General features: G+C 42.9%; 1 long non-coding RNA gene across 1 annotated transcript in view; it reads right to left on the reverse strand.

Annotated features, from left to right (window-relative positions):
• The window catches only part of LOC306928538, a 97,737-nt gene that overhangs the window by 18,688 nt on the left and 54,558 nt on the right, over positions 1–24,491 (reverse strand). Inside the window, exon 2 of the long non-coding RNA XR_013790706.1 lies at positions 17,086–17,175. This is a non-coding gene — a long non-coding RNA (uncharacterized lncRNA). The remainder of the gene's footprint in view (positions 1–17,085; positions 17,176–24,491) is intronic.

Consider the following 24,491-nt stretch of genomic DNA (forward strand, 5'->3'; position numbering starts at 1 on the left):
CTGTGGTTTTGGTCTACTGCCTACTAAAAACGACAAGCCTCCTCATACCCTCCCCTAAACTTAACCGCAAGCATGTCGCAGTGCGGTCCTAATATTGACACATGTTCGCCAACCTTAATCCTGTCGGGTTTTTTTTATCAGTCGGCAGGCAAGCCCATACTCGTCGAAAACAATCGTACTGATCCGAACTGATAACTGCGGTCTTGTCCATTGATAACAGTCGAAACGGGTGAGAGGGAAGTCTGGAGCACTCTGGTGGAGCTGTTGCCACCGCGACCAGACTACGGATAAGCGGTTGAAGATGGATGGATGGATGGACACAGAGCTACACACGTGTGTGCGTGAGCAGCACACAATATGTAATAACACAAGATGAGCACAAACAATGAATCATATTTAGGTTTATTGATTGTTTCTGTGCTTTTCTGTGTTATTAGCCTACGTGTGCCTATTGTGTGTTGCTCACGTGAGCAAGCACAATCAAACTAAATATGTTGATAGATTAACATCTGTGCTGATCATAAACACATGTGTGTAGCTCTGTGTGTTTCCACACTAATGCTGATTGCTCGGCCTGTGTGTGTGTGTGTGTGTGTGTGTGTGTGTGTGTGTGTGTGTGTGTGAAGCGGTGACTCTACTCCGAGTCTCTCTCACGTGACTGAACTTCTCACCCTATCTCTAAGGGAGATGCCAGCCACCCGTCGGAGAAAACTCATTTCGGCCCACTTGTATTCGCGACCTTATTCTTTCGGTCATGACCCACACCTCATGACCATATAGGTGAGAGTAGGAATGAAGTTTGCTCGGTAGACAGAGAGCTTTGCTTCTGTCTCAGCTCTCTTTTCGTCTAAACAGTGCGGTACAGCCCGCTCCGATTCTCCAGCTGATCTCCTTCACCGTCCTCCCCTCGTGAACAAGACCCTGATATACTTGAACTCCTTCACCTGGGGTAATGTCTCATTCCCTACTTGGACTTCACAATCCATCGGGTTCCTGCTGAGAATCATGGCAAGTACAATATTTGCCTCTGAGATGTATAGTGGATTCATCATCATCAACACCTTTATTTATACTCGGAAATACAGTTGAGGGCAAGCCCTCATTTTCAATGTAGCCGATAGGAGTAGAAGTAAAGCATTGCAACTTGGTAATACTCCAGTACAGTATACTTGAGTAATGTACTTAGTTACTTTCCACCACTGTGTTTAGCTTTGTATTAACCCATTTAGACATGACACTAGATTCTACAAAATGTCTTCTAAATCCTGCAGTTTACTGAAAAAAATGTTTCTGTGTCAGTGGACCCCCATCTGAAAATAATGTTGTTCCATATGTTGTACGTGTGTGAAGGGGGGATAACGAGGGCATGCATCACTCTGCCAGTCTGAGTGGGCCAATAAAGTACAACCTTGAACCTTGAACATTCCGTAATCAGTCGATGCATAGCCTGAAGGTCACCCATTAATCTGATGATTCAATCGATTTACAAAGGCATCCTCATCCAACACAATGACAGTGACACAAGAAGTCGCCATCATATCAAAGGATCCAATCATTTTGTTTGATTGTCTTTGTTTATATTTGCTTCCCCTAGGACCAATAAGAAGCAGCTTTGAGGGTATTTCCTACCACTGTTATGCCGACGACATACAGCTTTACTGCTCATTCAAGCCAGGAAAGACTGATATAATCAACACACTACATGCATGCCTATCAGCCATCAATAACTGGATGGCTAGCAATTGTCTGCAATTAAATGCAGAAAAGACACAAGTCTTAATCGCCCCTGATAAAGTCACTGCAGATGTTGCCAACCACCTTGGGTCACTAAAGACAAACATCTGCTCTAACCCTGGAAATCTAGGAATTATTATCAGGACATGCTTCTGGATAAGCATGTCAAGTCTGTCTCCAGTACCCGTTTTATCCATCTTCGCAATATCGCCAAACTTAGATCAGTCGTTTCACACCCGGAGCTAGAAATGATCATCCATGCATTTATATCATCACGTCTGGATTACTGTAATTCCCTCTTCACATGTCACTCCAAATCCTCATTAGACCGCCTGCAACTGGTTCAGAACGCTGCTGCCAGATTGCTGACCAGGTCCAGGAGATCCTGCCACATCACACCCATCTTGTTTTCCTTGCACTGGCTCCCAGTAAATTAAAGAATTCATTTTAAAATTCTTGTCATCACACACAGAACCCTCCATGGTCAGGCACCCTCATATATTTGTGATTTAAGGCCCATTCATAGTCTGGATTTTCGGTGGTGAGCTGACCACCAGAGCTGAAATAAAGTTGAGCGGTGGTGAGTGAGGGCTGGAGCGGTGGTTTGCTCTTCACCGCAGCTCGTGACGTCATGTTGTAGTTCGGTGGTCACCCCACCACCGGAAAATACAAGTACTTGTATGGGCCTTTACTCCACCCATATGTTCCTAGAAGGCCTCTGATATCCTCATCCCAAGCCCTGCTGGTCGTTCCACCCACAAGGCTAAAAACTAAAAGGTGATCGAGCCTTTGCTAGTTTCGCCCCCAGGCTATGGAATGACCTCCCTGAAATCTGTGGCCTCAGTGGACCTTTTTTTGATTATTATTATTTATTTTTGCCAGTGCCGTTTGTTCCGTTTTCTCTTTCTTTGCTTTATTTTTCATTATTCTTATTTTTAATTATTAATATTACTATTGTTACTATTGATATGTTTTGCTTTTATTGTTGTGAAGCACTTTGTGACTGATGTCTGTGAAATGAGCTCTATAAATAACATTGACTTACTTACTTTGTTGAGTGTGGCCAATGTCTATCAGGCTGAATACATTTTTGGCATTTCTACAGACCAACCCAGTACCACGCGGTCCAGTTTCCCCAAAGGGCCCCTGAGAGCCAAGGGCCCCTGGGCCCCGGCCCCACCGGCCCATGCAATGACTAATTTGGCCCTGGTTACAAGTACAAGTTGGGTATTCAAAATTGAATTGATTAAATGTAAAAGCGGCAAAATAGGCATAAAAAAACAAATGTTGCAGTATGCTCCATTGCCTACTGCAGTTAATGTATTAAAATGTATCAAAATCTTTGAAAATACCAGAACTGCATGCTCACAAAGCATCGCAAAGTGACAAGTGAGCTTGTAGATCGGCTATTTTCAATTTGTCAGTTTGTCAAGTATAGGTCTGTATATGGTTCTTCAATAATAATCAAAATCAACAAAGTAACTAGCAACTAAAAACGTTTTCAAATACTCTGAGCTGTAGTGGAGTTGAAGTATAACACTATTACGAAAACGTATCGTACAAATGTGATAATAATGATCATACTTCAAAGTAGCAATATACAAATGTGCTGTTACAGGTAAAAGTCTTGCCATTAAAATATACTTACAGTACAAAAGTAAACTTTCAAAAACACATTTTAAGTGATTTTACAAGGTTTTAGTAAGCTTGTAGATCTGATTTTTTTTTATTTGAATCCTGACGCACGCACGCACGCACGCACGCATATTGTAAACGGCAATCATTTATACTTTCAAATTCACAGTGCTTTCGAGTATTTTCCACACAACAGGTGTGACTATAGATGTAAGGGATAATGTAAGGCTGGGTGGTCATTGTTGATAGATACTGTACATCACTGACAGGGTGATTTATCTATCAACAAAGACCTGCAGGAGCCATACATTATCCCACTTATTACACGGCTACTTATTATTACACAAATTAATAAATTGGTGACAAGAAATCAAAGTATTGCCTTGCTTACAGTAAGGAAAGTATTCAAAGTTTGCCCTGCAGAGCGCAACGAGCCGCCTCGGACACAAGGCGACACAATGTTTTCAAAAACATTCTTGAAAGCATGTTGAAAGCACGCACACACACACACACACACACACACACACACACACACACACACACACACACACACACACACAGAGTGAGACTGAGTGAGTCTGATTTGGTGCTGTACTGTACTGTACAAGCCTGCTGTACAAGCACAAGTGTGTGTGTGTGTGTGTGTGTGTGTGTGTGTGTGTGTGTGTGTGTGTGTGTGTGCGTGCACATGTGCATGCGTGTGTGTTAGGCTGTGCAACAGTGACACTTGTGGTGGTCAACAAACGCAAATGCCCGGATGGACAGACAGACGGACAGACACAGCCAGGGACACACATACAGTAGCTGTCTATAGTGGTTACCTATCTTGCGTCAGGGGCATGTTTCCTCAATTTGGGGATTTAGTATTGTGTAATAGGTGTTCCCCCCTTAACCCTTGGACTGCCACCCCAATAGCAGCTTTTCAGTGCCTTCTGCCAGCTCTATTCATATTTTGTATTCATCATTTGAATGCCAATAGAAAAATCTGTGATATACACAATATATCTCATATGCCGATTTTGACCGAATCTGGCCGTTGTCATTTCCGGTAAAAAACAGAATGTAAACTTCCGCTATCTTTGCGATATCTTTTACCTGTCCCCGGTCCCATCCTATCGTCGTTTATTTTCATATCTAAGTCAAATTAAGCTCTAACCAAGCCCCGAATAAAAATCGGAGCTCACACTCTTAACAGAGCCGTTCCTTTAAATACGGCTCTCGGCTACATACAGCTGCTTCATCACTCACAAACACTGCTGCTGCTGGCCAAGCTGGCCTCCTCCACCCCAGCCTCCACCTTTTTGATCATAAGTCTGGCATAGGCTCAAGTACTTGGGAAATATGTCTGCTGATTCAAGTTAAATAATAACGTCAATGTATTGCTTATGTATTGCTCAAATGTGTAAACTGAATGTTGAACTGAAATTCTCGTGAGCATGGCTTTAAGTAAACTAGAATTAAATGTTTGCATAGCTCTAATCTGATTCATGGCTTTGATGTTAAAATGCATTCAAATTGTATATGTATCATGTTTGCATGACTCAAGTTAATCTCATTAACTGTCTTGATATGTGCCTGTTGTTGTAAACCCATGGGGGGTTTTGCTAAAATTCAGAGAATATCTCCCAGAGACTTTAAATGTATTCCATTTGTTGCAATGTATGGTTAATCTACTTTGACGTGAGCGTTTTACAATTTAGGCGTTTCCTATCTGAACTATGATTAGTAAGGCTGTCCAGGTGAACTCATTTAATCACAATAGATTCACTGTTCTGTTAAGTGTGATTCATTATTTTATTTGTATTCATTCATTTCATATTCATTTACTTTAGCCATTTGGCCTACCTGTAGTTTAGGACAGTTGTTCTCAACAATTATTTTGGGAGGTCCTCAGAGGATTAACCTAATGTTCAACATTGTTTTATCACGGTAAACATACCAAAATACAGTGTGAGTGTACGTATATAGGGTAACTGCACATTTATAAAATGACAATTCAAGGACTTTCAATTAGTTTGTAATACCTCTAAAACAAATCTTCCATTGTTTGTTGAAAAGTAATGCTTACAAATGGTCAAAACTTGGCTACATTATCCTCTGCTCAATTTAGTTTAGTTTTATTTTGTAGAATCCTGTGAGGTTTTAGTGTTGATGGTAAAACAAAATCAATATATTTCAGTGAATCTTCATATTAAAGCAGACAGTGCAGAACTCAACCACTACTCCACCCACACATCACACCACATAGAGCAGCACGACACTGAAGGTACTGAAGTCATCGTCGCTGTCATACACTCTTCCACCCGTGCATAGTTGGACGACGACACGATCCCCACGGCTCAGCTTCACAGGGACGGTCATCGAAGCGGTGAAAGCACCGTCGACCTCCATTTTGCCCCCGTACGGGCCGCTGAAGGTGTCCGACATTGCGATCACAACCTCCTGATGGGGGACGCCAGAGTTATTGGCGGGTCGATTCACGAGCCGCATGTACGCTCGTATGCCGCTGATGTGAGAAGTGCTGCTGACCAGGTACACGCCTGCTACGGGCACTTTGAATTCACCTATAAGGAAGAGAATTGGTGATTATTACTTTAAGCTCAGTCATGTGGCTGTAGTAATGAATTGAATACACGCACTAGTCGACTAGTAAACTAGTCGACTAGTTGCTTAATGCCCTAGTATAGCAGCATACCTGTTTCTGGGTTGTAACAGCCTCCATCGTTCAATGTGACTTGGCGGTACTTCACAACGTGCCAAGCTTCGCTGTTTGAGGCAGTGAAAACATGTCCAAGTCCAGCCGAGAAGGCAGTCTTTGCCTTCTCCTTGTCCGTCTTCTCCTTGTCTGCCTTGTCTTTCTCTGCCTTGTCCTTGTCTGCCTTGTCTTTTTCTGCCTTGTCTTTGTCTGCCTTGTCCTTGTCTGCCTTGTCCTTGTCTGCCTTGTCCTTGTCTGCCTTGTCTTTCTCTGCCTTGTCTTTTTCTGCCTTGTCCTTGTCTTCCTTGTCTTTCTCTGCCTTGTCCTTGTCTGCCTTGTCCTTGTCTGCCTTGTCCTTGTCTGCTTTGTCCTTGTCTGCCTTGTCCTTGTCTGCCTTGTCCTTGTCTGCTTTGTCCTTGTCTGCCTTGTCCTTGTCTGCCTTGTCCTTGTCTGCCTTGTCTTTCTCTGCCTTGTCCTTGTCTGCCTTGTCCTTGTCTGCCATGTCCTTGTCTTCCTTGTCTTTCTCTGCCTTGTCCTTGTCTGCCTTGTCCTTGTCTGCCATGTCCTTGTCTTCCTTGTCTGCCTTGTCCTTGTCTGCCATGTCCTTGTCTGCCATGTCCTTGTCTTCCTTGTCTTTCTCTGCCTTGTCCTTGTCTGCCTTGTCCTTGTCTGCCATGTCCTTGTCTTCCTTGTCTTTCTCTGCCTTCTCCTTGTCTGCCTTGTACTTCTCCGTTTGCTCTGCCTTGTCCTTCTCTTCCTTTAGGGACACATCGCCAACACCAACATACACGCACACGCACACACACACAAACACACACCACAGAAAAGTACGCTTACGCTGTGGCGGCTGGATCAGTGGATCAGATTCATGATCAATTAACCGAGTCATGGCACATGTATAGGGCAGGAGACGTGACGAGGTGAGACGAAACGAGGTGAGACGAGGCGAGGCGAAACGAGGCGAGACCGGGCGAGAGGAGCGTCTTCCAAAGCCACTGGACAGGGAGTGAGGAGCTGTGACTTTTATATTGGAAGGCCTTCCCTCCTGTCCAATCAGTGAGCGCAGGAGGTGTGTGTGTGTGTGTGTGTGTTGCAGAGATGGGCATGTATTCGAAATACATGTCTTTGAAATGTTCTGTATTTTAAAATACAACAAAGTATTTTAAAATACAACAAAAAGTATTTTAAAATACAACAAAAAGTATTTTAAAATACAACAAAAAGTATTTTAAAATACAACAAAAAGTATTTTAAAATACAACAAAAAGTATTGTGTGTGTGTGTGTGTGTGCCAAGTAGCGTGGTACACAAAACCACACAGGAGGCTCTATACATCCACGTATGATAACAGCATCCTAAGGTTAGCAAGGAATATCACCTCTAATACTAGCCCTGTTTTGTATGGAGAGTATAGGTTGCTGCCTTCAGGAAGGAGATATGGTGTTCCAGCATACAATAAGGTCAGACTGAAGAAGTCTTTTGTCCACCAGTGGACTTTGAGGCTTAATCAGGATTTTGGCCAGGACTAGACTGAGCTGTGGACATTGCTCTTTGCCCTAATGTTTCTATGTATGCAATTATATTTTCTTTTTTGTCCTGTGTTATGTCAAATGTGTGTATATGTGTTGTATACAAGGCCGCTGGGTCACAAGACACATTTCAGTGCAAACTGACAATAAAGTACTATATCATATCATATAATTTGTGGACATACACAAGCTAGGCCTCGCTTCGTTTGAAAACATGGGTGAGAGTCTGGTTGTGTGCACTGAAGGACGGTTATCGAAAAGGAAAAAAAAAACAGAATTTCTGGAGACTTTCGTCGAGGATTTCTGAGAAGTAAAAGATGTATGATAACTCACATAACATATGCCGTATTATATAAGTAGTGCGATTAAATATGGCACATACTGTCAATGGCACAATTTATCTAGTTAATTGTGCGATTAATCGCAAATTTAACTGTTCACAATGTACCTTATAGAGGTATATGTTTCAAGAGTGGAAAAAGTATTTGGCTTTTTGCTAATTTATTTAATATTGGAAATCAACAATAACCTAGCTTTTAATACCAAAAACCACATGATATCTAACACGCTCACAGGCTTACATTCCATTTACGAATGAACAGTGAACACGGAAATACTGCTTTCATCGTTTACGCTCCAGACAAATAGAAGAAAATCCAGGGCTCTCTTGAACTGGTCAATCTACCGGTAGTCATGTTAAGGCATTACTCAAGGATGCAACAGCCCCAATGGATTAGCATTATGATGCTCGTCTATATTTGACCTTGTGTAAAATTCTGTTATTTGTTTTTCGTTTCTTTTTCATATATGTGATTGTATACTCAGGGCGTGCTTGCAAATGGTTTCCCTGATACAACAAAGGTCAATAAATAAATAAAAATAAAAAACTATATAATTAAGCAGGCTGCAGGTCCCCAGCTAGATGTGTCTGAGAGGCTAAATGTCATCATAAATGATTCAATCAATGAATTGCAGCAGCTGTGTGTCTAGCATTGTTCTAAGGCTGAGCTCACACGGTTCATGCAATTCTCTGTGCTCGTTGGGTGTTGTGTCATGGCCGCCCAGCGGCCCAATGCATTTCCAATGGAGGTCACATGGTTTGACCCAACATTGTGTTGTGTGAGGGGGAGGGGCGCAGTCGTCCGCCCCTCCCCCTCACACAACACAATGTTGGGTCAAACCATGTGACCTCCATTGGAAATACATTGGGCGGCCATGACACTACCCAACGAGCATCCAACGAGCACGAGAATTGCATGAAAGGTGTGAGCTCAGCCTAAGACAACAGCCACTTTCTGTCAGCTCTTTATCTGACCCAATCAATCAACACACTGTCATCTGACTGTCATGTGACATGCAATCAGTCGTGTAAAATATCTAAGCAAATTCATTTTAAGTACTGTGCTTAAGTACAATAGAGATATTTGTATTTCACTGCAGTATTCCCAATTTCCGATACTTTTTACTTCTACTCCACTACATCTCGGATCAAAATATTGCATTTATTTGAAAACCTGAGTTACTAGTTACTTTGTAGATTTAGATTATCATTACAAAACATACATTGACCACTTCAGCCCTATATACATTTCAGCCAATTGAAAATAGCCGGTCTACAAGCTCACAATGCTTTGCGATGCAACACATTGTGAGCTTGTAGATCGGCTATTTAGAAAAATCACACCCGTGTGAAGTGAGTGGTGCAACTCCGTGTGGGGGTCCCCGGGGGGTTCCCCGGAACTTCCAGACCCACAGGAACACACCCAGGGTGCCGGCCCGGTTCCGTTGTGAGCTTGTAGATCTGCTGTGTTCGCTATTTTTGTTCAAAAGTGCCCTGTTAGGGGATTTCAGGCCCTGCCTCTCTAACACTCTCTGCACGTGCCTGACTAGGGCTGAGCTCACACCTTTAATGCAATTCTCGTGCTCGTTGGATGCATGTTGTGTAGTGTCATGGCCGCCCAATGTATTTCCAATGGAGGTCACATGGTTTGACACAACATTGTGTTGTGTGAGGGGGAGGGGCGCAGTCGAAACGCCCCTCCCCCTCACACAACACAATGTTGTGAGCTCAGCCTAGAACCAAAGTTATTTTCAGTGGTGGAAGAAGTACTCCAATGTTTTACTTAAGTAAAAGTATAAATACTGCAATGTAGTTGTACTCCGTTACAAGTAGAAGTATTAAAAATGTACTCAAGTGAAAGTACAAAAGTATCAGCATCAAAATGTACTTAAAGTACTAAAAGTAAAAGTACTCATATTGCAGAATGTCCCGTTTCACAAGTTCAAAATGTGTACAAAATCTTTTGAAAATAGCCGAGATGTAGGGTTGAAGTGGTTAATGTATGTTTTCTAATCAAAATGTAAATCTACAAAGTAACTATAGTAACTCAAGTTTTCAAATAGTTGTAGTGGAGCAAAAATACAAATTTTGCCTCTGAGATGTAGTGGAGTAGAAGTACTGCAAATTTAACATATTGAAGTAAAGTACAAATACCTCAAAATTGTGCTTAAGTACAGTACTTGAGTAAATGTACTTAGTTACTTTACACCCCTCAACCCACCCACCCACCCACCCACCCCCTTTTCCCCTCACTGTATGTTTCTTTTCCCTTTTTACATCCTTTATGATGAATTCCTGTTAGAAGTGTACATTTGTACAGTACATCTCTAAATGTTTTGGTTAATTGAACAAGGTGGACCATCTTGTAAACAAGTGTAATGCTTTATTGGGTCGTCCACTCACAGTTAACTGTACTGTAAGTGTACTGTAATTCTGCAAACTGTTAATAAATCAATCAATCAATCAATCAAACCACTGGTTATTTTGATAAAAAAGGGGCTATAGATTACTTTCTACTTTTGTACTAAAAGTGCATTTTGACACCAATACTTTTGTACTTTAACTGAAGTAAATTTACAATTCTAGACTTGAACTTGTCACAGAGTATTTCTACATTGCAGTATTGACACTTTTACAACAGGCCTTCTGCAGACTTCACGGCACATTCAGAATTGACACTTTCAAGCAACTGTTTAAATGTTTCTTTTTGCGACCACAGGTCCACAGGTTGGTCACTCCAGGCAAGCCCCCAGGTCATCGTGACATCACGTGACATCAGCCCCCATATGGTGCCCAGGTCATCGTGACATCATCAGGGATGGATATCATATCAGGTCTCATAGTAAATGAGACCTGCTGTCGCAGTTAAGCCCATATATGGAGATCCCTGATGTCATCAATATTGGCCAGCAACATCTGACCTCAAACCTCAAACCCTTAGATCTCCATATATGGATATATGTCAGAACCTGTTCTGACATTGCATATGTTGATCCTCCCCATCCATCCTTCCTCGTCGATGTCTCCCTTTTGACTGATACCTGTCCATTCAAACTCTAGACGGGCCTGCCCCAAAGTTATTAGTGCAGCCGCGCCCAGCAGCCGGCGAAAACTAGGCCTGGCCCTACCTGGGCCCTAATCAAACCATGTACACTCAAGAGAATGTCCCCGCTACCACGCTTAGATCTCCATATACTGTATGGAGCTGACCTGTTCTGACATTCCATATGTTGATCTGACCTCATCAAAGCCTGTACACTCAAGACATGCTCCTTATATGGCCAGTACAGAATTCATGCCATGTTGATCTGGCCCCCCATGCCAAAGTGCCAGCGTTCGCCCAATAAATCAAGTTCTATGTAACGAGGTCACTCAATGCAGACAGTGCATGACTACACACAATGATTTGTAGCCTTTAGGGTGGTTGTGTTCCATTTATCCTATCCTCTCCTATCGTAGCTAAGGATGTTAACAATGTTCTCCTATCCTCTCCTATCACAGCTGGGGATGTTAACAATGTTCTCCTATCTTGTCCCATCACAGCTGGGGATGTTAACAATGTGCTCCTATCTTCTCCTATCACAGCTAGGCATGTTAACACGATGCACGCCAAAACGCCTCGCAGCCCGTCAGATGACGGGTTAAGATTTAACCCCGGAGGTCGCCATACCCGTCAAATGGCGTGTAGTAAGGGTTATATCAATACCATGCAGCCGAAGCTCAACACTAACCTTTCGTGCTGCCCAGGCTGCTAGACAGAGCCCACTCAGTCTTTCTTTGTTGCTTGTTTTCTCTGAAAAGTACTCCAAAGTTGTTGTTTTAGTCCAAACCGCCCGGCGTTCAGATGTAAACAGTGATTTCTGATCGCATCGCACCAGCCATGTCACCGCTTGTTGTGAAACCTAAGACATGTCGGTTGCTGCTCGAAAACGTTTTTGCGCCTCCTCTCGTTGTATTTGGGCTGTATTGACGGTAATAGAATGGCGCCTATATAGGGGATATAGCTGGCTCCCTGCGGTCATTTCAAATGAACAGCAGGGGGCGCTGAAAGTGTTAACAATGAATCGAGAATCGATGAATCACCGTTAAGAAACCGCACTGTGTGACAGATGGCTCACAGCACTGTCAACTGTATCATTATGACATCAGAGTCATGACAGAGAAATGAGTAAGACCGGAGGATGAGCGAGCGCTCTGTGTGTGTGTGTGTGTGTGTGTGTGTGTGTGTGTGGTAAAGTGGTGAAACAGCAGTGAGATCGATAGCGCAGCAACGCTCCCATTCTCTGTCCACACCCCTGCTGCCAGTATGTGACGTCACACACGCACACACACACACACGCACACACACACACGTTGTGGGGTTGAGGCTATTTAAGCTCGCCTCGCAGACACACTCAGTCTTTAGCAGCCGACACAGCACAGCGAGCCAGACGCACACACACCGCAGTACGACACACAGCCTGCAACTGCACGGTAAGATGATCTATCTATCTATCTATCTGTCTATCTATCTGTCTATCTATCTATGTCTGTCTGTCTAATATAGAATAATATTATTTTCATTAGTGATAATGTTGCAATGAATGGATGGATGGATAAATGAATGTGTCTACTGTACATTTGTACAGCACGATGAGCTGCCTTCATACACACTGTAGTTATAGGCTAGTATTGTTATTATTATTATTATTACTAGAGCACCGGTTCTCAAAGTAGGGTCCACTGGTCCAGGAGGGGTCCCTTATTTGTTTGGGGGGCCTGTTTCGAAAATAGCCGAATCCAGAAGCTCACAACGCAGTGTGTGGATCGAGCAGTTTTCGATGTGCGTAGACGGATATTGACAAAATGTTCTGGGTGTCTGGGGCGTGGTGGTGTGTGTGTGTGTGTGTGTGTGTGTGTGTGTGGGGGGGGGGGGGGGGGGGTAGTGATGGATGAGACACAGTGATGGTACACTGCGTTCCAGGGCTCATGCGTATGGTGGCCCGTGGTGGATTTTTTTTTGTCAAAATTCATTTTTTTTTGCCCACGGACATACAAAATGAGCATTAACAGAAGCACACAAAAAGATAGCCCTTGCGAGAACAACTAGCACTAGTTGGACTCCTAATGTGCCATACATTAGTGTCATAGTAAATCAGTAAATCATTCCGTAAATTATTGAGTCTTATGATCAAAATAAGAACATTATAATGGTGTGTAAAAAATAAACTCTCTCTCTCCCCCTCCCTCTGTCTCTCTCCCTCCTCCCCCCTCTCTCGCTCTCTCTCTCTCGCTCTCTCCCTCCCCCCAGACTCCAGTCATCATGGCAGACAAACCCGACCTGGTGGAGATAGTCAGCTTTGACAAGAACAAGTTGAGGAAGACCGAGACCCGGGAGAAAAACCCTCTGCCCACCAAAGAGAGTGAGACTGTCTGTCTGTCTGTCTGTCTGTCTGTCTGACTGAAACAGCCAAGAAACAGCTATATAACGTTGTAGGGGTATATTGTTGAGCACGCAGTGCTAATAGCATTCTGGGGCAACTCCGCAACTCAGCAATTCTGAGTGTGTGTGTGTGTGTGTGTGCACGCTCTACTGGCCACTTTAGGTGTTGCAGCCACGTACATACACGTATACGTATACATACATACATACATACATACATACATACATACATACATACATACATACATACATAGGCTAGCGCCACTCAATAAATAATGCTTTGATGGATGAATGCAAAAGATTTAATGATACATTGTAACTGTCGGAGAGAAACTGATGCTGACGTTAAAGTCGCGCCACACACAGCATCTCCTGCCGTATCGATACGATTATTGGGCAGGAATACGACACGATTATTGCCATAGAGCGCCGAAGTCCTGACATCACTCGCTCATCCCCTGGTTCACGGAAGTAATTTCTCTATGGAGAATAACATGGTGTCATCTTGAAATCGTCTCATGTAAGAATTGTGGTCCAAAATTGAACAAGCTGTCTCAGCGATATTGTCAGGGAGGTGTCTCTGTATCGTTTAAGTCAGTCAGTCCTGTTTGATACAGTCTGTTTCTAGCGAAAATGTAACTAATTCAGTCAGTTGATTCTTCATATCCATATGAGTGAAACGGCCGGGATGACATGTTTATTTTTCAAACACAGTTCTTATGAGGTGATCTAAATCCCCCTATGGGGATTACAATGCAAATAAAAAGTACATGAACCTGTGCGCCCTCTACTGATATTGACGTCAGACTTCGGTGCTCTATATTGATTAATTGAAGCTACCCCTAATGTGAATATATAACAAATGTGTTGCAAGGGTCACGGTGGCACAGTCGGTGCTGTCGCCTCACAGCTAGAAAGTCCTGGGTTCGATTCCCGCTGGGGACGCTGTGGGCGTGTTCCCTCCTCCGTGTCATCAGTGCCCATACCCGAGGCGGGGTTGGCGAAAGGGCCTTTCTGTGTGGAGTTTGCATGTTCTCCCTGTGTTTGATTGATTGATTGATTGAAAATTGTATTAACAGTTTGCAGAATTACAGTACATTTTAAGCACAAACTCAATACAAAGGCTGTTAACTGTGAGTGGACGACCCAATTAAGCATTACACTTGTTTACAACAGGGTCCACCATGTTCAATTCATCAAAACATTTAGAGACGTACAAATAGACACTTCTATATAGACAAGGAACAGTACAGGAATTCATCATAATGGAGGTAAAAAGGGAAAAGAAACATATACAGTGAGGGGAAAAAGGGGGGGGCGGTGGGGGGGGTTCAGATTTTACGGGGGCCAGTTTCGAATTGCAGCCATCCGTAGGTGCCCTTTGAGAGCGGTTTTGAAGGAGTCAAGGGATTCGCATGTCTTAATGACTGTTGGTAGGGCGTTCCACATTTTGGTGGCATAGGAGCGAAAATAATTTAGTCCCTTGTTTGTGCCGAATCTGGGTTGAACATGATTCGTTGCACTCCCTCTGGTGTTGTGGGTGTGGACTTCGTTAACATTAAGGAAGTATCTACACAGGTACATGGGTATCTTGGTGGAGTATCGAATCTTGTGGACCAGACCCATTGCAAGATGCTGTACTCTGTCGCCGACCCTAAGCCATGCCAGTCTGTCAAAGTGGGCAGGGGTGAGGTGGGTTCTGGGGGTGAGGCCAAGTAGGAGCCTGACCAGTTTGTTTTGGGAGGTCTGGAGCCTAGTTTTAAGGGCCTTTGAGGTGCTGTGGTACCAGGAGGTGCATGCATAGTCAAAGAAGCCTTGTACAAGGGCTCCTGTTAAGGTCTTCAAGGTGTTTTTGTCGACCAGTGAGGAGATCCTGTAAAGGAATCTTGTTCTTTGGTTGACTTTTTTGATTACGTTGGTGGCCATTTTATCACCGGAAAGATTAGCCTCCAGGATGGAACCTAGGTAGGTAATTTCATCTTTACGTGTGATAACATTGTCACCCACTCTAACCAAGAAGCCATTTGCCTTGCTGAGATTACTATTAGATCCAAAGAGAATGGATTCAGTTTTTCCCAGGTGTAAAGATAGTTTGTTATCAGCGAGCCAGGTGCAGATTCTACCGAGTTCAGAGCTGAGGGCATTTTCAACCTGCAGTTTGTCCCTGTCCGAGACCAGCAGTGCCGAGTCATCTGCGAACAGGAACAAGTTGGCAGTCACAAGCTGAAGTCATGTCGTTAACATATATTGGGAACAGTAGAGGCCCTAAAACATGCCGTAATCCTGGTCTCTAAACTACCTCCCCCTGGCCAGCTGGGGCGCCTGATGGAGGGGAAAGGAACTGGTCGGAATAACGTGTTCCTTCCAGGCGCTACGTCCGGCCAGGGAAACTCTCCCCTGTCAGGTGAAAAGAAGCAGCTTGGACTCCTCATGCATAGAAGGAAGCATGAGGTCAGTCCGCTGCCCCCCCAGGTTGGCAGAGGAAGTGTAGCGCCCATGATTACATTAGATAATTGACACTGGGTGAAAAAAAGTGTTACAAAATTGTGGGATAAAACATTTAAAAAAAAGTGTTACAAAATAGTGGAATGTTTCCAAATGTGTGAACCTTTCTCAACATGGGAGCGATTATGGCGATTATGCAAAAAAAAAAACAATTATCTCAAATGATTCCGATTGGGCGATTGTCTAATGATTCTGACAGGCCTGGGCATTCTTCTGAAATAAAACACTTCCTCTCTGAGGCCGGTAATCGCTGGTTTAGGACATTTATTTTACGACCCAAGAAGCCAGGGAAATATGATTGTGTCCAGAGACATCCTGGCTAAAGACTAACAGAAAAATACATTTATCGCAAATCAGACATAATGCAGGCATTTTGAGAAACTTCCCCGAACAACATGCAACAGTAACGGTTTCAACTATTTTTGTTCCAAAAATATGTTATCTATCAAAACTCAAAAGTCCTAAGAAATCCCAGTGGTGGATGTCTTGCTGAAATAGGTGAAGGTACCATTAACAACCTGTATAAGGCAACATTTTAAAAAAAATCACACCCGTGTGAACTGGCGCACGCGCGTGCGCGTGCACACACACACACACACACACACACACACACACACACACACGAGGAAGCCCCACAGAGATAATTTATAAGTTTACATTTCACAGAGTTCCAGTGTCCGCTTCCTGGTTTTATCATTTCCAATTCCACTTATTGTCTCCACCAGGCTGAAGGCATGGGGAGAGAGTATGTTTTGCACTCCGTCCGTCCGTCAGTGTGTCCGTCCGTCCGTCTGTGAACAACTAATCTCCGGCACCGTTAACCTTGTCGATGACAAATTTTGCACACACACTCCCTGGATGCCAACGATGAACCTCTGCCCCAACATTTCCAGAACGGCCTGTTATAGCGCCACCAGGAAGCCGACTTTTGAGCCGACTTTCTCTTTTACTAAAAGAGCTGTAGAGAGCGGGACAGAGCCCTGTTAAGGCCAACTCATACATACAGTTTTAGGTGATAAGGTGAGCACCGAAACAGTGGTTAGTAAAAACAGAGAGATGTGTTTGGGTGAGCGGTGAGTCATTTTAAGTTTTAAGCATATTTTGATAAAATATTCACACACACCCACATTCACACTAATGGCGGAGGAAACCATGCAAGGCACCAACCTGCTCACCGGGAGCTTTAGCTACTCTGCGTCTTGCTCAAGGGTAATGATAATAGTACCTTTTTGTCTGTTGTGTTGCAGCCATCGAACAGGAGAGGAGAGGCCAGTCTTCATGAGAAGACACACCATGCACCACCATCATGGAACACCTGGAGAGAGACAGAGAGAGAGCGAGAGAGAGAGAGAGGTCAACATAAACTGGTGCTCAACTAGATCAGTCTACGTGCCAAGAAGACAAATGTACTTTTTTTGTTTTTACTTCATTTTTTGTTTTTGAAGAATGCCATGTTATTGTACTATCATACGCAAATAAATCGACAATGAACCCTGTTGTACTGAGTTTTGTAGTGCAGGAACAAAGTAAACCTTAAAAAATATCTTTAGTTTTTGACATACCCCTAACGGGGTACAACAAAACGGGACATAGTTTTGGAAGTTTTACTTTTACGGCAAAAGTCATGAAATTGATCCATGTAGTGACTTACCACATAGGGCAATACAAAACACCTCTTCTGAAAGAGTGAGTTCCAAGTAAATCCTTCAAAATACAATTGAATGCCAAAATAATGACATCACTGCATGACCAAAACATATGAATTAAAGTCCGTTTTGTGTGCACCTTCAGCAGAGAAAAGACATCTCACTGTTCATCTTGTGCAGCTTCTCTGGCATGTAATAAACTATTTATAGTTTTGAATTGGGATAACTTGTGATGAAGGTATGTCATTTTTATCCCATATAGGACCAATCTTCTGGGCTTATCTGGAGTGAGAGGTCTTGTTCCCATTTCTTCTTTTCTGTGTTGGCAAAGATTCTAAAAGGAATCCAGAGATCGAGCTGCTGTACACTGTATTGTAGGCTACTGTACTCTACTGTAGGCCTACTGTACATTGGCATATTTGAAAACAGACAATCTGGTAGATACTTAGCTCACAATAGCCATTTTTAATATTGAAACAGAGCTTTTATGGTGGTCCCTGGCACAACGTATACTATTCACATTGGGGTCTGTGGCCAAATGCATGTTAATTTAGGTGCCCTCGCTGAAAAGGCTTGAGAACAACTTGCAGCCACTAGGTGCACCCCTTCCACAAGACTAAGCCGTATAGCTTGGCTCACCAGTTAAAAATGACTTCTGAACATGGTTACAACACCAGAGGAGCAGCTTCTGGCAACATAAGAATAAAAACAACACCAAAATCAAACTGTCTTAAACACACTGGTATATATATATATATAGGTCAATAACTCTCTGGAATGCACTGCCCAAAAACATCTTATCTACAATTCATAACAAAATTACTTTCAAAAAGAATATCAAGATATACCTTGCCAATCTGCCAAGTACATAACTGTGAACTGTGATTTGCGAATTTGTTCTTTTGATTTATAATGGGAATTTGTTTTTATTTTGTTCCGTTTTTTTAATTTAAATTGTATTTTTAGTTGTACATTTGTATTGTATTTGTTTTATTCAGGACCCCAGGAAGACTAGAGGCTCAGTCATGTGTCTCTAATGGGGATCCTTCAATAAACATAATATATACTTTTACATAGAAAATTAAAAAGATCCATCAATAAAACTAATGATTAAATAGTGAAAATAGCCAATCTACAAGTGTGCAGCATGTCGCTTCACGACACTCCACCACTTTGACTATAACATGTTCATGTATTAGCCGCAAGCATCTTAGATTCAATTTTTTATATAAATTATGTGGAATCTAGAGTTGCATTACCAACCCTTAACAGCCCAAACATCCAAACAGAAATGTCGACTAGATATGAGGCAAATGGTGAATTCTCTCCCATTAATGACTGTGAACACAGATCTTTTTACTTTACTGTTCGGATACAGTATGTTATTTTCACTACCAAGTCTACAGACTGGATCATATTAATCTTCTTACAATATGATATAGAACGCACTAACATTTATCAACTATTAGGTCTGACGACAACAACTTGGCTTTCCTCGTTTTCTCACTAGAGACACTGATTTCACTCACCTTTTTTTGCAGACATACTTTAATGTGAAATACATGACCAGTGATGTAAATAGGCTGCGTTTTGCGTCCCAAAACGCACTTTATAGTTTTGGGCCGCAACCTCCGCTCACCCTTTGCGTCCCGTGGACGCAGAGTGACTAGTAGTGACTACTGTACTCAGCATACACAGTAATAACAATCCACGTGAAAAAAAAGAAATCGCGGGGGGAAAAAATGTGGTAAAACAATAATCTACGGACACGATCATTTTGCATGCCCGCATCCGACCTCATCCTATGTTATAAAAAATTAAATCCACGTAGGAATCGTTCTTGTAGAACCACTAGTCTGTAACAACATTGTCAACCATGTTGGCTCTGACTGAGCGCAGCCTCTAGACTAGAGCTGTTTAGAGACAGAGAGTGACGACAATGGAGTGATCAGTGACGCATGCAGCCCCACGAATAAGCAGTGAATGGAGATGTCGCAACTCTCTCAACTAAACGGCGCTGCCTCCGACAGAAATATTTAGGGGAACATGTTTTAGCGTGACAAGCAGACCCGATTCAATGGGAAACACACATTGTGTAACACACGCCGATATTTTGACTAAGTACAATAATTGCAACTGCAAACAACTTTTGGTTGGTTTAAGGCAAGCTATGTTAAATCCACTGTTGCCCACTATTAGTATTTCTTACTGAGTTGTGCTTGCTAATACTACTAGCCTACATTAAAAATATACTGTATAGGCCCATTTGATATGTTTATATATATTTTTTTATAAAATAAAATATATTCTTTTTAATTATTATTTTTGAGTGGTGCAACCACTCCCTTACGGAGCTGTGTGTGGGTGGGTGGCTGGGTGTCTGGGTATGAGCACGAAAACAGCATGGTTGTTTTTCACCATCTGTGCGCAACATAATGCACACACAAACACACACGCACGTATTAACTGTATGCTTTCGGGGGTGCCAGTACATTACAGTACAGTAGAGGGTACAGTAGAGGGGCCGCCACACGGTAATTCTGTCATTCTTAACCGTTTCGGACGCGACGCGGCACGCCAGAACCAGCCCGGCCCCCTGGGCGTGTTCCTGGGGGTCTGGAACATCCCCGTCCCCCCCCGCCCCGCGAACCCCCACACGGAGTTGCACCACTCACTTCACACAGGTGTGATTTATTTTGGGACTCATAATAATTTTTTGGGACTCATTTGAATGATCACCTGTGCATCCCGGGACCCATTACATTGAAAACCTATTTAAATCACTGCATGACTCTTTGTCACCCTGCCTGCGGATATTGGATCCATCACTCCTATGTAGGGATGGAGCTCGTTCATTTTTATTGATAACGAGCACATTATCGATCAGGCTTATCGAGCCGGGTTCTTATCGAGCCCACTATCGAGCATTTTCTATTATTTATTTTACCAACAAACTAATATTAAAGAAACTGTTAACTGGTTAATATGTGTACCGCCACTTTAAAAACGTAATTTTGTTTACCCAGACAGCGCTGGTTGGCAGGTATCAATACACTTTTAGACCGACATGTTTGTGCCAGTGTGGATGATTTCATTTATTTATTGATCGCCTCTTATCTTGATTGTTTAAACATGACGTCATGGGCCGCTATGCTCGATAACAGGCTTGATAAGCCCAAAGCTTATTGATAAAGGGTACTCAATAAGCTTGTTATCAAATCTTTTCGTGGTATCGGCTATCGAGCTCCATCCCTACTCCTATGTACCGGTATGTCTGTGTACCTAAATCACGATGTAGGCCTAGTGTGTGTTTTGCCCTGTCTGTCTGTCTGTCTGTCTGTATGTCTGTCTGTGTACCTAAATCACGTGTTGAAGATGAATATGTAGGCCTAGTGTGTTTTGTCCTGTGTGTCTGTCTGTGTATCTAAATCACATTCTGAAGTATGTGTAGACCTAGTCTAGTGTGTTTTGCTGCTAAGCCAATCAAATGAGGCTATGAGAAACTGACCCAGAACAGGAAGCCAAATTCCAATACCCCAAATCTCGGCCACTCACACGATCGCTCCAGCATGGCGGTGTTACGGTGAAATTGATGACCTGCTGAAATATGTGACAATCATTGTAGACAATCACATAACGCCAGTGTCCGTATTTAAAGACATCCATGTTTTAAGTAGGGTTGGGATTCGTTAGGATTTTAACGGTTCCGGATCCTTCCCGGATCCCTCTTAACGGTTCCGGTTCCTAACGGTTCCCTTAACGGATCCTAATATTATTTTTCCCCCCTTTTTTCTGACATAGATTATGCTTATATTATAACTAACCTAACCAAGTACATAATAAACACAAATTCATTAATTCAATTATTGAAAATGCATTTTACAATTATGAGGTGGCACTATTATTTAAACTTCACCACCACCACCAGCAGCTAGCCACCACAACAATATCATTGTTGCAATTTGTACTGTATATTGCAAATTCATTAATTCAATTATTGAAAATGCATTTTACAATTATGAGGTGGCACTATTATTTAAACTTCACCACCACCACCAGCAGCTAGCCACCACAACAATATCATTGTTGCAATTTGTACTGTATATTGCAATTTGTAGCCTACTGTATATTAAATATACAGTACACATTGCAATAATGATATTGTTGTGGTGACAAATGTTGTCTTTAATGTTCAGATTAATGTAATATGAAGGACCCCTTACCCTAATGGAAACAAGCCATAGTGCTTTCTTGGATTATAAAATCCTCTTAGCAGACCTTGTATTGAACTGTGATTCATAAAATATCAGACAGAAAGACGTCGAGTCATTGGCGTTCTAAATTAACACCATTAACAACAGTTGTACAATACGCCTAATGAAAAGCTCTGTAGACGTTAGTAGTTTTTATTTTCTATTACGTTACTAGCCTGGGGAAAGTAAACCAGCCTTGCATCAGATCGTCCCCCGTCGGCTGTGGTGAAGCTGCGGGAAGAGCGGGCACGGCTTTCCGCATGGCTCACAAACGAGATGTGCCTAGATTATTCTCGTGAGTTGTGGACTCGTGTAGGCATATTGATTTTGAGATGTTTCCTCAATGTGGACGTGGTACAAGTTGCAACAACCTTTGCAGAGGGAACTATAGCATCGCATTTATTGCACTTTGCGTGCTCACTGCTCAGCCTCAGTCATTTCCCTCTCTGTTAACCACACTTTGGAGAGAGATCTGTGCGACATACTGTCCCAGTGTCCCACTCGCTCCGCAGCGGTCGCTGAATGCACATAACAGTGGGCGTATCCTCCCCGACCCCACTCACTCTGTAGGTGGGGTGACCCCAGGCTCTGCTTGCATGCACACACAGACACAGCGGAGCTAAATGACGACTGATGAGAACCGTTTGGGGAACCGTTAATAAAAAAACGATGGAACCGGCTCCGGATCCGCAATGTCGGAACCGGGTCTGAAATGGACCCGGTTCCGAATCCCAACCCTAGTTGTAAGTCAGTGGTTCCCAAAGTGAGGTCCGGGGACCCCCAGGGGTCCTTGAGGGAGTTTCAGGGGGTACCCAGCTAAATCATAGTTTGCAACCAAATGGACCCTTATGGGTCTGTAATTCTGAGAGTGTACAAATGGAACCAAATGGAAACGGGTCCATTTGGTTCCATTTGTACACTCCGAGTTAAATGAACATTGATTTTACAATATAAATTGGGGTCCCAGAGATATAAATGACATTAAATGGGGGTCCGTAGACTAATGCATGTCAAACTGGGGGTCCTTGAAATTAAACTGGTTGAGAATCACTGCTAGAGCCGTAAACATCTTCTCTTATGGGGGGTCTTTTCAAATGGGGGTCCACGGGATAATTAGTGTCAATTTGGGGGTACTTGATAGTGTTGTAGTTCTCGAGACATGGTCTCGTCTCGAGACCACATTTTCGTTGTCTCGGTCTTGTCTCGGTCTCGCGCCTTTTTTGTCTTGCGGTCTCGTCTTGGTCTCGCCCCTCATTTGTCTTGGTCTTGTCTCGGTCTCGCGCTTCTCACCTTTGTCTTGCGGTCTCGTCTTGGTCTCGCCCTTCATTTGTCTTGGTCTCGTCTCGGTCTCGGACCAATTGTCTCGGGTCTCTTCCCCCACCGAGACCACTCGAGACGAGACAATGCAAAACGCTCTATCAACCCGATCGCAAGGACTGATCACATTCATATTAACATTAAAGACAGCTGTAGGAGCGCAGCGCCGCGCTGAAGAAGAGCACACGTAATCTTAAATCTATTGAAATTGGGTTAGAACATGTTCTGATTGTATGAAATTATATCAGGCTGGCATAAATAAAGTGTCGGCCGTGCGGCGGAGAGTTACACAGCGCCACAGCCTGACTTTTTAGGTATAGTGCGAACGGCGTCGGTGCGGCTTGCGAGGCCTCGTGCTAGACAGCTTTTTTTTATTCTTTGAAATGGGAACGGGACTTTTCTCTCTCTCTCTCTCTCTCTCTCTCTCCTCTCTCTCTCTCTCTCTCTCTCTCTCTCTTCTCTCTCTCTCTCTCTCTCTCTCTCTCTCTCTCTCTCTCTCTCTCTCTCTCTCTCTCTCTCTCTCTCTCTCTCTCTCTCTCTCTCTCTCTCTCTCTCTCTCTCTCTCTCTCTCTCTCTCTCTCTCTCTCTCTCTCTCTCTCTCTCTCTCTCTCTCTCTCTCTCTCTCTCAACTATTTAATTACATATTTCCATTTTGCACCAATATTATACTACCATGTCTTAATACAGTGTTGCTTTTTACAAATAAAATAAGCAAATTAGGGTTGATCACAAAGTTAGTGTGGGTATCGGCAGGCTACTTCGATGGGAATGCGACGGGTTGAAGAACAACCGCTGCAGGGTTTGACTGTGAACAGTGAATCATTCTAGTTTCTTACCTTGTGGCTCATGCTAGTCATTTGAAGAATTATAATCCAATAATTATATAATCCAAGGTTTGTTTGTCTGGAGATCCAACACTATGTCATATTATTAAAGTAAGTAAACTTTAAGAAGCGCTGGTCATTGTGCTGCAGTCAGTGAGAAGCTGCTCCGCTATATTTGCGCAACTGACTGGCATGAGGGTAATTACTTATTTGGCAGCACCTGCAATTCCAATAGGACATTTGAAAAGGCTTTCATATATTAATATTTTTTTCTAATAAGGTTTGGCCTTATAGATTTTGTATAGTTTTGGATATTGATTAATGAATTAACACAAAAATGTTTCTCCCAGGCGGCTCTGATGTGCATGCCTCATTGTTATTCATTAATTGATATTTAAAATAAATATTTGAATGAATCATGCTGTAGTAGGCCTATACTTAATTTTGTAAAATCTATTTGCACTGCAGTGTTTCAGATCAAGATTGTTTTCTGTGCCTATCCAATAATTAAAAAAAAAACAAGGTCTTGGTCTTAACTCGGTCTCGCCTTGCGGCGGTCTTGGTCTCGTCTCGGTCTCGACCCCTCTAGGT

The sequence above is a fragment of the Electrona antarctica genome (genome assembly GCF_951216825.1).
Source record: "Electrona antarctica genome assembly, chromosome: 8".
Classification (NCBI taxonomy): domain Eukaryota; kingdom Metazoa; phylum Chordata; class Actinopteri; order Myctophiformes; family Myctophidae; genus Electrona; species Electrona antarctica.